Source organism: Lactuca serriola, chromosome 4 (assembly GCF_051521515.1).
Source record: "Lactuca serriola cultivar US96UC23 chromosome 4, Lser_US96UC23_V15, whole genome shotgun sequence".
Lineage (NCBI taxonomy): Eukaryota > Viridiplantae > Streptophyta > Magnoliopsida > Asterales > Asteraceae > Lactuca > Lactuca serriola.
In genome coordinates this window covers 276,498,304-276,514,389 of record NC_136411.1, presented here as the reverse complement: position 1 = coordinate 276,514,389, position 16,086 = coordinate 276,498,304, and positions in this window count along the sequence as shown.

Here is a 16,086-nt window from a genome sequence, read left to right as displayed (position 1 = left end):
CTAAAATAAGTTTTTAAGTACCAAAACAGTTTCGGGTAATGTTCCTAGTCCATTTCCAGCAACTGAAGTCGAAAAACTGCATTCTGAGCCTCCTACTCGCCGAGTGCATGAACCTACTCGGCGAGTAGGTTGAAGATTCACATGAACTCGGCGAGTCCCCCCATGGACTCGACAAGTTATCCATGAAGATTGCAGAAAATCGACTTTTTCCAACTAGTTAGCACAAATAGCAAACAAACAAGCCTGGACTCTGATACTACTGATGGGTTTTGAGCATTCTAACACATCCTAAGTGTACATGCAACCCTAATAACCTTGGATCTATGTTTGTCTAATAATCATGCAAAGTTATTTTTCCAAGGTTATGAACCTATCTTGCATACATGGGGAACAAATTTTCTTTGTATAAAAGATAGAACTACATAGCTTGTTGATGAAAGTGTTCCTTGAAACCTTGTGAGCCTAGCACCTCAAGTGTGATGCCTCAAATGCTTCACACAACACCAAATGCAAAGTATAAACTTGAGAGAATACTCTAACACACTCAAAATCGGCCAAGCCCTCTTGTTTCACTAGTGTAGCCAATTTTGGGGAGAGACATGGTCCTTATATAGTGTGTTGCATTAGGTAAAACCCTAATGTAACATGACTCTTCATTTCTCAATCCATGGGTTAACTCCATGAAGCATCCATAGAGAATCCTATGGGTGGAACCCAACTTGATAATCCATGGAGCCTTTTAGCCCACTATATAAGATATGGAAGATTTACATAATCTACCCATATATTTAATTAGTTATCTTTTTGATCACTTAATTATTTCTAAATTAATTCTTGATCAAAACTAATTAAATAATATTATTAATATATTAGAACTTATAATATATTAATAAACCATATGTGTTATTTCTCTCATTTAGTTTATCCAATTGCATGGTGCCATGCAACCCAAATGGACCATGTCGGGTCGGGTCAAGTACATACCAGAAATAGTTATGGACTTAGACACCTTATCCAACATATTGTTCCTTGATTGACATATCTTAAGTAGGTTTATGATACATTTAGAATTGGTAGTTGTGATGTCTTTAAGACAAAGACCAACTAAGACCAATTGTATCAAGTGTTTTCCTTGATAAGAATCAGCACTAACTCTTGAATATTTGTTTGTCAAGCAATGTTTGTTGACAAATAGAATCTTTGGTGTCAAGAGGACAGTGGGAGTCTTAAAGATCTTGAATAGTTTCAAGAACTAATCAAGAATAAAACCTCACCCTCAGCCTCCATCAGCCCCTCAAGATCTGAAAGAAACCCTAATCATTTTCTCTCCCATTTGTAAAGCTAGTTTGGTGTTTTGAAGGAAGAAGGTGAAAGATGGAAGCAAAGATCCCACAAGGAAGCCCCATTCTTTAATTTGGCACTCTCCTGGACCTTTGTATGTGTCCAAGACCTAATTTTTATCATTCAAAGTTGTTAGATCTTGAGTTTTGTCCCCTTTTCTCTTTTTTCTTGGTTGTTGCAATGGATGGATCTCATAAAGTTTGCAACTTTATAAATCTTCGGTTCAAGGTGATCTAGTAGTGGGTTGGATCTGGTCTATAACCAAGTTTTGATGCCATGCATAGTGATTAGGTCATAAATCCTCCTTTTGACCTAATATGGGTTCAAGACATGCATTAGACATGGATGTCTAAAAAGCACCAACCTTTGGGATGGTTTAGGTGCTAGAACCACTTCTAGAAAGAATGGACTTCGGATCTTAAAGATTAAGGGTATTGTGGTTAAGCCCTTGCATTATCATCCTTCCTAATCAAGTTTTGGTCTAGATCTGAGCTTTAGAGCTCTTGGAGTCAAAAAGGCAGCTGAATGTATTAAGTTGTTGGAACTCTGGTGAATATGCATATTTGCAAGTTAATACTGCGTGTTAGCTGAAGTTTTCTCGTCCATTTGGATGCTCGCAGAACATGGTGTGGCCAAAGGGAACACGGCGTGTTGGGTCAACATGGATTGTTGAACTTGACCATTGACTTTGAACAAGTTGGACCTTGAGGGTATTTTGGGTATTTTGGCATCTTGATGGAATTCACTATTTGGTGGAAGCAGGTATCAGTTAGAGAAATGAGATTTCAGATTCAGACCTCACCAGTTCTATTGAGTCTGCGAGGTAAGTTTTCCTCACTGTACTTACGGGTTGAAGGCACCAAGGCCGGCCCAATGGTTTGATAACCTGATATTTGTTGATATGCTGAGTATGGAATAAATACGCATGCTAGTTTTGATATGCTAGTTTGGTAGATCTATAAGACTACCTATGATATTGTCTAATTACTTGTGTATGTTATTATCTGTTATATTGCGTGGGTTGGTTTGAGGTTGTACTGCTCCGTACGGTAGCCAACAAAGCCTAGAGCAATCTAGATATGAGCTGAGGGCTGGGGAGGGTATGCCAGACTCATACTGAGGGCTCATGAGCATTCTAGATAAGAGATGAGGCCCGGGAAGGGCATTCCAGACTCGTACTGAGGGCTTAGTTGGTCGGTGAGCAAGCCAGACATAAGCTGTGGGCCGAGGGCAAGCCATACTTATCTGTGGGCTAAGGGGTAATCCAGTCTGTTAGCTAGGACCTATTGCATGTTGTTATTGTATTTGTGTTATTTTTTGTGTGTTGGTATTCTGGGGGAACTCACTAAGCTTTGGGCTTAAAGCTTTGGGTTATGTTTCAGGTACCTTAGATGATCGCGAGAAGGAAAAGTCGTGATCGTGCACCTCCTCGTGTTTTGTTTTATGATTTTGGGAAAACTCTGATCGTAAACATGTTTTGAAAACTATTTTGTAACAACGATGATTTATGGGTTGTTTTAAAAGTTTAACATTTTTCCTGAATTTTTATGGATGTTACACCGAGAGTGTGCCCGAATCCTTCAAACCAAGGCTCTGATACCAACATGCAACGTCCCGAAAAACGTAAGGTAAAAATTTAATTTTTAATTCAATCAAAGAGCCAATTATCTTTTATTCAAATATTTAAAAGTATATTTTTATTTAAACAGTCATCAGATTATAATCCCAAAATCATCATATTGTGGAAACTTGGGAGGATGCAGTGCAATCACATCGAGCTCTTCAATTTTGAACCGGGAGTACCTGAAAGCATAAATAATAATACCCAAGGAAAAAGGTTAGTGAGTTCCCCTAATACCACATATAATACTTGCAATAGAGAATGCTATGTGCCAACCATAATCTTGCATTATGCCACGAGCCATATCATGGTCTTTCCATGCCATGCCGGGGGCCAAAACCCGGGTCTTACAAACAAGTGCCAGAAGCCACCTCCTGGTCTTCCATGAAAGTATCACAAAGACAACTAGCATACTATCTAAACACATAAACACTCTATCTATTTGTAAGGGCTCGACCATGGTCTTGCATATAATTTTCCAGGAGCCACCTCCGAGCTTTTCATACAAATGCCAAGGGTCACCCCTGGTCTTCCTATATAACGTAAGCTAACACGACGACATTGGTGCATTCGAACCGTAGTACAGTGAGGAGACTCACCTAAAGCTGCTGAATATCATAGCCAAAAGCTCAAACTGACAATCCAGAAAATCCCCACACTAACAAGATCAAATAACACCAAATAGATGATTGGTCCTCAACCCATAGCTGGAAACCTAGTCCGACTGCCAAATAATCAGGGTAAAAGTCCATTTTACCCTTTCCTTACTTGGCCTAAAATCCGAAGCCAAAACCAATAGCAACAAAATCCCAATATGGCCCAATATCCAAATTGGGCCCAAACCCCATCATGGGCCTAATCGAAGAAGTCTTAGTTTCCTAAAAGGCAAAAAATATCCATTGTTGAGAGAAAAACTTGAGACACACTTGAACAAACGTTAGAACAAGTATAGTTGCGGAATAGTTTATCTCAAAGGATCTAAAAGCTCGTCAATAATAATAAGTTAAGGGTTAGATAATTAGAGAGTTAGGTGCGGAAATGTAAGGAAATATAAATGAAAGCAGGTGTTATATCAAGTATACACATAAGTTGATTCTTAACAAGGAATGCATTCAGACCAAGTTAGTAAGTGAGATCAAACTTAGTGATTAAGTCAAGAATGACTTGCTACGAAGAGAGAAGATATTCAGATATAGTGATCATTACGAGTAAGATAGAGATGAGAGGAATAATATTAGATATGAGATATAAGATGCGAAGTGTTATGTGATATATTGATAAGAAAGATTGAGTCCTATATATAGAGGCTAAAAAATTTCACTTTTTCAACTAACTAAACGTAGCCATGCAAGGCATACTGGACAAAAGAGAGTATTCTAAGAAAAGTAGATAAAAAGCTAAACTAAGAAGGCTAGATAGTGAACTGCGGATGATGATGACTTCGGATGCGGTAGCTGAACTACGGATCTTGTATGACTGCGGTGGATCAAATTTAAGAGGGTCACTTTTAAGATTCAACAATTTCCCCCTAAGTGACCTCTTTAACTTTACTTCAGTTATCATGTTTTAGGAACTTGATTAAAATCCACCAAAACTTTCTTACATTGTCCACCCAGGTGATTTTCCTTAAAATTTCGAACCTGACTTCGGCAGTTGTGTGTTTGGACTTTTGAACTACGGTTCGACAAACGTCAAGTTGTTTCCGTGTGAGACGATTCATGGCATTCATAGGGATGAAATATTTGGTTTCATTGAGCTTTCTTTTGAAAATGACTCCAAGATCTGGGAAGTTCGTTTCACCCAAAGATCTCTCCTGATAACCTTCAGTCAACATTGGTGTAGGGTCTAGTGGTGGTAGATTGAACTTCTTGGCAAGGGCAGGGTGAATGTCTGCATCAATCTTTGCGAAGTCACATAAAGTTTCCCTTAGGAATGTGCTTGCCCTCTCAAATGCTATCTTCGTCTTTGGATACTTTTTTGCTTTGTTTTGGAACACCTTTGCTATCAGGAAGACTTCTTCTGTATTCATGCATGGGAAGTCAGCTTGGGTGCGGACGTAGTCCTGATTCCTTCTTGTAAGAGTATACTGGATGAAGTCAGCTTTCATGAATTTTCGGGGCTTGAAGTTATTGACTACGGATGGTCTATCATTAGACCAAATTTTCTCTATTGAGGAAGCATGTTTAGCATGGAATTGATTGATTCTTTCGAATTCCATGGACAGTCTCTTGTGATCAGGTAAGCTGCGGTCATATTGCTCAAATACAGTGAAGTATTTTGCATTGGGAGATATTGGAACATCCCAATAACGGTCAGATGGGGGTTCAACAAAGGTATGTTGTGACAACCCGAAATTTCCATTTTGTATGAACATTATCTATTAATTAGAAGCTAGACCAGTTTCAGTGAATTTCAAACTTTTCCGAATAAGTTTGTGTACATTAGGGTTTACGTTTAAGGAGATATCAGGAGAGTGGATGCTCTTGGGTTTGTGAAACTTGAGTATTTCAAAACTTCATAATATTAGAGTTCATTTCCGGAATAAAAATATTTTATGCCAAAAATATCTCAGGACTATAAATAGATTTCTGAACCAAATTCATTCATTATTCACATTTCCAACTAGAGAAAAAGCCATTTTCTCTCTCACGGATCTTCGGGTTTTCATCCCAAATCGTGAGTACACTTCTCTAGTTGTTTTATAATACTTGTTATTGTTGGATAAGGTGTCTAAGTCCATAACTATTTCGGGCTTGTACTTGACCCGACCCGGCATGGTCCATTTGGGTTGCATGGCACCATGCAATTGGATAGACTAAATGAGAGAAATAACACTTGGAGATTATTAATATATTATAAGTTCTAATATATTAATAATATTATTTAATTAGTTGATCAAAGAATTAATTTGGAATTAATTAAGTGATCAAAGGATAACTAATTAAATATATGGGTTGATTATGTAAATCATCCATATCTTGTATAGTGGGCTAAGAGGCTCCATGGATTATCAAGTTGGGTTCTACCCATAGGATGCTCCATGGATGCTCCATGGGAATTACAAACCCATGGGTCATGGAAATGAAGAGTCATGACACATTAGGGTTTACATGGTGTAACCCTAGATGTGCCAACACTATATAAGAGTCCCATTCTCCACAAAATTGGCTACACAAGTTGAACACTAAGAAACTAGAGGGCTTGGCCGATTTTGAGAAGTGTGTGTTATCTCAAGAGTCTTTCCAAGAGCATTTGGTGTTGTGTGAAGCATTTGAGGCATCACACTTGGGGTGCTAGGCTCACAAGGTTTCAAGGAACACAAGCAACAACAAGGTAAGTTATTCTATCTATGATTCAAGTTAAAAATTGTTCCCCATGTATGCTAGATAGGAATATAACCTTGGAATTCAACTTTGCATGATAATTGGACAAACATAGATCCAAGGTTATTAGGGTTGCATGTACACTTAGGAAGTGTTAGAATGCTCAAAACCCATCAGTGGTATCAGAGCCTAGGCTTGTTTGTTTGTTATTTGTGCTTAAAAGTTGAAGAAAGTCGAAAATTCTGCTGTCTGACTGATGGACTCGGCGAGTCCATGGGGAGGACTCGTCGAGTTCATGTGTATCTTCAACTTACTCGGCGAGTAGGTTTATGCACTCGGCGAGTAGGGTCGACAGAGTGCAGAATTTCGACTTGAGTTGCTGGAAATGAATTAGAATCATTACCCTAAAATGTTTTGGTACTTGAAAACTTGTTTTAGAAGGTGTAATGTCTTTTCTAACTCATTTACAACAACTAGTTATCAAAATTACAAAGATTAAATGTGATTTTGATTCTTGAAAGTGTTCATATTCATATTCTTGTTTTTATGATGTTTAGATGATCATAGGAATTATTTGTAACCTATGTGGTAGATTAATTCATGATCATAATGTGTTTAATGGAGTCCATAACTTGTCCTCAAGTTATGGAAAACCAAAACTCTCTTGGATTAAAAACCATTAAAAGAACACAAGAGTTAGGAAAAATGAAAAGTCCTCATTTTATTACTCTATTAAACTCATAAGTTACAAGAAATGAAAAGTTTTGAAAGTTTACAAAACTTGCCCTCAAGTTTTGGAACAAGTAAAGTTAAGTTAAAACTTTAGTTCCAACCCCTAGAATTTTAAAAGTTAAAATTCAACCCTTATACTTATATTATTATGATTTAATAATTATATATATATATATATATATATATATATATATATATATATATATATATATGTATAAGAACAAAGTCGTCTTACCGCTAGTACGCCTCATTCACGAAGCCAGTCTATAAGGTGGGTATAAGGTTGTTGCCTATAAAATGGTGACTTAATGGGTGTCCACTCTCACCCACCGCTTGCTTGATCGGTGGAGGGTCGTTAGCCGAACGGGTAAGACAAGGACTTATTAATTCTCATTCAAAGTATGATGAATATTATAAAGTAACTAAATGTTTTATTAAATTCCCAATCTTAGTTACTTTAGGAAAAATGTGAATAAGGTGCTATTCCATGAAATTACACTTTACACTTTGATTAAGTCGTTGGTGGAGCGTGTGTGGTTAACCGGCACACTAACTTGGACTTAACAAGGTAGGTAAAGGGTGACTTAGGGTTTATTATAGTATCGATGGAGCGTGTGTGGTTAACCGGCACATCGATTGAGTGATAAACTTTAAGGGTACCAAGTGATTTGCATGGTTACTTCACACCTCGTTTTGTGATCCTCGGTATCCCAGTCACAAAACTTGGAGGGCACACTCGAGATTGAAACATGCCTTTGAAAAGTTCATTGAATCTCAAAGAATCTAGGAATTTCTAAGAACCATTCAAAAACCTAATACTAAAATATTGCGGTTTTCGTGGTGGAAATTGGTGAATCGTCATTCACCTACCTTTCAAATATGATATAGCTTAGATTACGGCATACCTCTTCTAAGTTATATTATATTGTGATTGGATCCTAGCCTTAATATTACATTTGGGTGTTTTATTAAGGACTCTCTTATATCTAAACTAATCTTGTCCTCTTTCCTTCAGATGTCTTTCAACAATGCTTCTGGCTCTAATCCTAATGGCTCCTTTACCCTTATGAACTTGTGTGGGAAAGTCACCTTTGATGGATCCAACTTCAATGAGTGGATCAGAAACATCAGGATGATTACCCGCTACGAGGACAAAGAATATGTCCTTGACAAGGAGCTTAAGGAGATTGATGAGTCCACTGCAACTCCTCAGGAGATCGCTGAATTTCGGGCACATGAAAGGGTGCTACGAAAGTGGCTTGCATCATGATGGCCACGATGACAGCAGAACTCCAAAAGTCTTATGAGGATTTCTACCCTTATGACATGCACCAAGATTTGATGGAAAGATACCATCAAAGTGCAAGACAAGAGAGGTATGAAATCATCTGCTCCATGATAACAACCATGATGAAGGACGGGGAATCCGTCACGAGCCACATGCAGAAAATGCAAAGGTATGTGGATCGTTTGCTGAAGCTTAATGTGAACTTCTCGGAGGATCTTGCAATAGATATTATTTTGCATTCCTTACCATCGTGCTATGATCAATTCCGCATGACATATCACATGAACAAGGAAGAAGTCACCCTCAGCAAACTTCAGGGACTTCTCAAGACCGCAGAATCAGGTCTTAAGGGGAAGTCGGTTTCTATCACTCCTACTCAAAACTCTACTCCGGTTTTGGCAATCGGGAAAAGTCGAGGGAGGAAGAGAAAGAGCTCTTCTAAGGGTACCAAGGCTCGGACCCTTGATGGCTCTTCTTCAAGTGGAACCAAGAAAGGTTTCATTACTCCTTCTTCTGACCCAAAAGAGGCTGAATGCTTCTATTGCAATGAAAAAGCTCATTGGAAGCGGAACTGCCCAAAATACCAGCAAGATGTGAAGGATGGGAAAGTTAAACCCAACCATGCAGGTATTTACACTATCATTTCTAATAACTCACCCCATTCTAATTCTTGGGTCCTTGATACCGGTTGTGGTATTCATATTTGTTGTGACTTGCAGGGACTAAGAAGAAGTGAGGATGTGGAGCAAGGAAGGATAAACTTGATCATGGGGAATAGGAAAGCTATACCTGTTACCAAGATTGGAGTTTATACTTTATCGCTAAGTAGTGGGTTTAGTTTAGATTTGAATAAGTGTTGTTATTCGCCAGGAATGGCAAGAAATATTATTTCCTTTCATGCTTTGTACAAACAAGGGTTTACCTTTTCATTTAATAATGAAGTTGGTTCTATTGATGCTTTCTTTAATAATGTTCTTTATTTTAAAGCATTACCTTGTGATGGTGTGTATGAAGCTGTATCTATTGTAGATAACTTAGGAAATAATGTTTTGTGTATTGATTCTACTAATAATAACTTGGATAAAGCATCTTTATGGCATTGTCGTCTTGGACATATAAGCAAGAAACGCATAGGCCAACTCCAAAAGGATGGAGTCTTGGAGTCGTTTGACCTAAAGTCAGATGATAGTTGCGAATCATGCTTACTTGGAAAAATGACAAAGTCACCCTTCACAGGTTCGTGTGAGAGGGGTGAAGGTTTGTTCGACCTTATACACACGGATGTGTGTGGACCATTCAAACATGCCACAAGGGATCCTAATCGTTATTATTTGACTTTTACTGACGATTATAGTAGATATGGATATGTCTACTTGATCAAGCATAAGTCAGAGACTTTCGAGAGGTTTAAGGAATTTAAACAGGAAGTCGAGAATCAATTGGGCAGGAACATTAAGATGCTTCGATCCGATCGTGGTGGTGAGTATCTTAGTTCAGAGTTCCTCGACTATCTAAGGGAATGTGGGATAGTCTCACAATTGACACCTCCCAGGACACCATAGTTGAATGGTGTGGCTGAGAGGCGTAATCGAACCTTGTTAGATATGGTTCGTTCCATGATGAGTCGAGCTACGCTACCAATCTCATTCTGGGGGTATGCCTTAGAGACTGCCGCCCATATTCTTAATCTAGTCCCTACAAAGAAAGTTGCCAAAACTCCTCACGAGATGTGGACTGGTAAAGTACCTAAACTAGACCACATCAAGATTTGGGGTTGCGAGGCTTTCGTGAGACGCGAGACTCATGATAAGCTCGAACCTCGAAGCGAGAGGTGTATTTTCATCGGTTACCCACAGCGATCCTTTGGTTACCTCTTCTACAGACCTAGTGACAATGTGGTCTTTGTAGCAAGAAGAGGAGTCTTTCGAGAAAGAGAGTTTATAAGCCAAGGAGACAGTGGGAGGCAAATTGATCTTGAAGAAATTCAAGAATCAAGCGGTGAAGGAACTTCAAACTCTAGCCCTCAACTTGAGGAGGAAACTCCTGTTGAGCCAATTGACAAATCTGTACCTCTGAGACGTTCCACGAGAGTTAGGAGTGCACCTGAGCATTACTATGGATTCCATATTACTGCAGAAGGTGAGACACTTATTAGTGATGGGACACTAGTAAGTCAAGATGACCCTAACAGCTACGAGGAAGCCATGGCAGGCCCCGAGTCTGCTAAATGGAAAGAGGCTATGGATAGCGAGATACAATCCATGTATGAAAATCAAGTTTGGAACTTGGTTGAAAATGTACCAGGTCGTAAGACAGTAGGGTGCAAATGGGTCTTCAAGAAGAAGACCGACATGGATGGTAAAGTACACACTTATAAGGCTAGACTGGTTGCAAAGGGCTTCTCTCAAATTCCTGGAGTGGATTATGATGAGACCTTTTCTCCGGTAGCCAAGATTAAGTCTATTCGGGTTCTGTTAGCCATAGCTGCATTTCATGACTATGAAATATGGCAGATGGATGTCAAAACCGCTTTCCTTAATGGAAAGTTGGCTGAAGATGTTTACATGAGTCAGCCAGAGGGTTTTGTCAGCAACGAGTACCCTAATAGAGTGTGTAAGCTTGAGAAATCCATTTATGGATTGAAGCAAGCACCTCGCAGATGGAATCTTTGCTTTGATGAAAAGGTCAAGGAATTTGGCTTTTCTAGGAGTGAAGATGAATCTTGTGTGTATGTCAAGGCTAGTGGGAGTATAGTTAGCTTTTTGGTATTGTATGTGGATGACATACTACTCATAGGAAACGACATTCCAACCCCGCAGGAAGTAAAGTCCTGGCTTGGGAAGTGTTTCGCTATGAAGGACCTTGGTGAAGCTGCCTATATTCTAGGGATAAGGATCTTGAGAGATCGGAGTAAAAGACTAATTGGACTTAGTCAGAGTACCTACTTGGATAAGGTGTTGAAGAGATTCAGCATGCAGGATTCCAAGAAAGGAGAGTTACCCATCCAGAGTAACACCAGATTGAGTAAGACACAAAGCCCTAGCACTGAGGCTGAGATAGCAGAAATGAGTCGAACACCTTATGCTTCGGCTGTAGGATCGATCATGTATGCTATGACGTGTACTCGACCCGATGTAGCTTTTGCCTTGAGCATGGTTAGTAGGTATCAGGCGAACCCTGGCAAGGCACACTGGACTGCGGTAAAGAATATCCTCAAGTACCTGCGGAGGACTAAGGACTGGGTTCTTACCCTTGGTGGGAGTGATGACTTGAGAGTTGTAGGGTATAGTGATGCTAGCTTCCAGACTGATAGGGATAATTTCCGCTCTCAGTCGGGCTGGGTCTTTACCCTAAACGGAGGAGCAATTTCTTGGAAGAGTTCCAAGCAAGAGACAGTGGCAGATTCTACTTGTGAATCAGAGTATATTGCAGCTAGCGAAGCAGCAAAGGAGGCGATATGGCTGAAGAACTTCATTGGAGACCTTGGAGTTGTACCAGCTATTAAAGAGCCAATGGAAATTTTCTGTGATAGTGAAAGTGCTGTTGCCTTAGCCAAGGAACCAAGGGATCATGGGAGATCCAGACACATCGACAGAAAATACCATTTCATTAGACATCGGATCGAAGAAGGACACCTCGTGGCAAAGAGGGTATCATCAGATGAGAATCCGACAGATCCCCTCACAAAGGGACTGACTCGGGTTAAGCATCTCCAGCATGCTCGGAGCATAGGGCTGAAGGATGATATTAGATTTAGTAGTTAGATAACCCAGAAATTTGTAAAGTGTAATTGACATTAGATGATGAATAAAAGATGTTTTATTTATGAGTAAAGTGTTGCTATCTCTTGTTGATCGTTTACTATATTTCTTTTGCATGTTTTGACTTCCAGAATAATTTTGTTTGGTATAACATATTATTCAAACCTCCACAGTCGGTCATATGTTGGAAGTAGATATGAATCAAGGCTGTCATGGTTGGTTGTAGAGGTCTTGGACAAGGCTACAACAATCATGAGTGCTCATAAGTTCTGAGAATTGGACTCAACCTACGCTCACTGGAATCACTTCATGGAATTCTATCTTGAGTGATCGTGAGACGGTAATATCATATAAGTCTTCAAACCTAGAGATATGATTTGTTACTTACAAGTTGGTTATGCATTGACTGTACGAAACCGCATTGGTAACTCGATGTTATAAAACGTACTTTTGTGTGTAATTCAATGAGTGGTAGAACAAACATATGAGTCGAAGTTTATCTGTTCCTTCTTGGATTAGAAGCTGATATCTGGGCCCCTCGATGATTTTGTTTTGACCCATGTACCGGGCCCGGTCAGAACTAAGTTGATGTGTTCAATTAAGTTCTATGTCAAACAAATTGGAAATCGGGAAACAAATGCTGGACAATAAGCAAGACATGTTCCATGTATTTGTCTGGCTGATATCTAGAACAGAGGATTATATGATCACTTATCTTAAATGGCGTATCATCATCTTCTCAGTTCCGAGAGACCTTGAAAGAGCTACGATTGCCGGTCGGTTCCTGAAGTACTAGAGATATAGTTATTAGACTTATCCAAGTGGGAGACTGTTGGATAAGGTGTCTAAGTCCATAACTATTTCGGGCTTGTACTTGACCCGACCCGGCATGGTCCATTTGGGTTGCATGGCACCATGCAATTGGATAGACTAAATGAGAGAAATAACACTTGGAGATTATTAATATATTATAAGTTCTAATATATTAATAATATTATTTAATTAGTTGATCAAAGAATTAATTTGGAATTAATTAAGTGATCAAAGGATAACTAATTAAATATATGGGTTGATTATGTAAATCATCCATATCTTGTATAGTGGGCTAAGAGGCTCCATGGATTATCAAGTTGGGTTCTACCCATAGGATGCTCCATGGATGCTCCATGGGAATTACAAACCCATGGGTCATGGAAATGAAGAGTCATGACACATTAGGGTTTACATGGTGTAACCCTAGATGTGCCAACACTATATAAGAGTCCCATTCTCCACAAAATTGGCTACACAAGTTGAACACTAAGAAACTAGAGGGCTTGGCCGATTTTGAGAAGTGTGTGTTATCTCAAGAGTCTTTCCAAGAGCATTTGGTGTTGTGTGAAGCATTTGAGGCATCACACTTGGGGTGCTAGGCTCACAAGGTTTCAAGGAACACAAGCAACAACAAGGTAAGTTATTCTATCTATGATTCAAGTTAAAAATTATTCCCCATGTATGCTAGATAGGAATATAACCTTGGAATTCAACTTTGCATGATAATTAGACAAACATAGATCCAAGGTTATTAGGGTTGCATGTACACTTAGGAAGTGTTAGAATGCTCAAAAGCCATCAGTTATATGCTTAATAACATAGATTAAATGTCAAATATGTGAGATTCGGGAGTTTACCGCCCAAGAACATTCTTGGGGAGTAAACTCCAAAATGAAGCTTAAAGGCTATCTAGCTAAGGATTATATGTATGTATATTTGAGACTAGAAAACAATCAAAAACACCTAGCTTAGGGTGTTCAAGGCCAAAGAACTTCTTGGACCGTGAACTCTAAATTCAAGGGCCAAAATGTGCCCTAACCACTCCTAAAGCTTTAGATATTAACCCCCATTTATTCCTAGCTAAATTGTGGACTTTAAAACATCAAGAGCACCCCTCAAAGAGATTTTACGCCCAAGGAATACTCATAGGCCGTAAACTCCAAACAAGGGCACCAAAGTGTGCCTAGGGTCCTCATTAGCCTTAAACAAATGCCTAGAAATTATCCTACTTGTGCTTGGGGCTTGAAAGAATAAAATACCCATCCCATGAGAGTTTACGGCCGTAAACTCTAAGGGAATTGGCCATGGGGCCGTAAACTCCTCAAGGGAGTGTTTCTATTCCCTAAACTACCCAAAGGATTAAACCACCAAGTAGAACTTATTCTAGAAATCAAATAGCACTTCAAAACACCATATACCCCCCAAGTTGGGAGTTCAAGGCCGTAAACTCAGGGGTTTATGACCGTAAACTCCTTGTGTGGATTTTATTGAGGAGTAAACACCTATAGAAGGTCCTTGGAAGCATTAAGCCCCTTTAGCCTTGTCCCACAACAACCTAGAGGCAACCATTAGGACCTATAACACTTATACAAAGTGTTTTCATGTTGTAGAGTGTCCCAACTTATTTCATTAGTTATTATTTGGGTAATTAGTTATATATATGCTCATTATATGATAACTAGGCTCGTGCGTGTGAACAAGTCTCCGTTTGCCACCTAGCACGGTATCCGACACTTCAATCCAATCCACTCACCACAAGTGAGTTCATACCCCTTTTATTAACCTTTGAAATACTTTTAATGTTTTAAATGCTTTTATGGGGGGGGGGGGAATACAAGTTAAATACTTATAGTTATTACATCAATCACATGTGATTAGTAACTACAAAACCAATGACTTTATTATTGTTCAAACTCTTTTACATCAAACTGTTTTACTTCAAACTGCTTTACAAACTCTTTTACTTATCAAATAATTTTATTTAAACTTTGTTATATTTCTTATAAATTGCATGCCCATATATGTATAGATATATAAGAAATGTTTAAAGGGCTGAGGAAGGCCATCCGCCCTATTTCCTTTTTCTCGATTTGGATGTGGTCTGGTGGGATTTCGGGTGACCATCCGAAGGTTCTTAGAGGATGAATTGTGATAAGGTCTCTAAATCATTAAGATGATCACAAAACTGATACGAAAGTACTCTCTCCCATCTTTTCAGATTTGAGAAACTTTTATCCTTCTACCTAATTTGATTCTTCTTATTCGCTCTGCCATACATTGGAACCTTTTCCAATGTCTCAGAATTACACTTAAGCTTGTAAGTATAACCATATTTACTGAACTATAGTAAATTATGACGAATAATCTTATCGATCTTTTGTGGTGGACTTAATTAGTGCACAAGACTGTGTACTCGATCCCTTAGTCCTTCACTTGACTCACACAACCATGTGAACAAGTAATTAGTTTTAATTTTCCAATACTTGAAAGTTCTCATTCATCATGCTATACAACTTGCATGATTCCAAGTTCCGGTCCAATTGAAACTTGGGTGATGAGAATCTTTCCTTATTTGGTAAATTTAGACATTACCACAAATGAAAGAATCAATTTCATACTTCCACTCTTGCTATTAATGGAATCTTATAAGCAACAAAAATTTCCACAGATGCCATTGTAAGGATATTTTAAAATAAATAAAATCAAAAATTTTCCTTTTATTTTAAAAACTTTGCGGAAGAACTTGTCCTTACAATCCATATGAAAAGTTGTTGTTATCTATTCCTAAGCAATATCTCATAACTCCTAAGAAGTAGCTCAAGAATCCGATCTTCAAACTATGCGATAGAAATCCATCTACGCCATCAGATTCAACATATTCTTTCTTTAAGTTTCTTCACTTTTCTTTGATTCTTAAAACATCACCATGTGACCCAGTCACATCATGTATCAAGAATCTCATAATAGAAACTTAACAGAGTTAGATAGTGGACTTTACCTAAAGTATAGTCAAACTTATTGACTTTAACATCCTTAGGTAAATTTGGCAGCTTCGCAACCAATGCCCCTTTCTTTGGCAATATAAACATATAGACCCTTTGATAATGGTACACGAGACTATCACAGACTTAGCTTTTCTCTTTGCCATTTGGTCAACCGAGTTGACTATGGCCGATCCCTTTCCATTGGGAAGAGAATGCTTTTTTG